Below are 307 nucleotides of genomic sequence, written 5' to 3' on the forward strand. Positions count from 1 at the left end.
CAGACGGTGGTGATTGTTGAAGCTGAATTATAGGGTCATGAGGTTCATTGTATTTTTCCTTCTACTGCTGTACAGATTGGGTATTTTCCATAATAAACACTGTTTAAAAAAATTAGGGGAAATGGAAAGCAGAATTTCAAAAGATTTTCTTATTTTGTATGTATGGAATATTTGTAGGCTGCATGCAAAGTTAATCATTTTAATTTTAAGCACTCTTTTTGGGATGGCTGGGTAGGTTGTCCTCAGTCTCTTTTTGTGTTCTATATTTGGATTGTCTTATTGAAAAAGGCAAATATAAAGAATAATA

Source organism: Propithecus coquereli, unplaced genomic scaffold (assembly GCF_000956105.1).
Source record: "Propithecus coquereli isolate 6110/MARCELLA unplaced genomic scaffold, Pcoq_1.0 Scaffold16, whole genome shotgun sequence".
Lineage (NCBI taxonomy): Eukaryota > Metazoa > Chordata > Mammalia > Primates > Indriidae > Propithecus > Propithecus coquereli.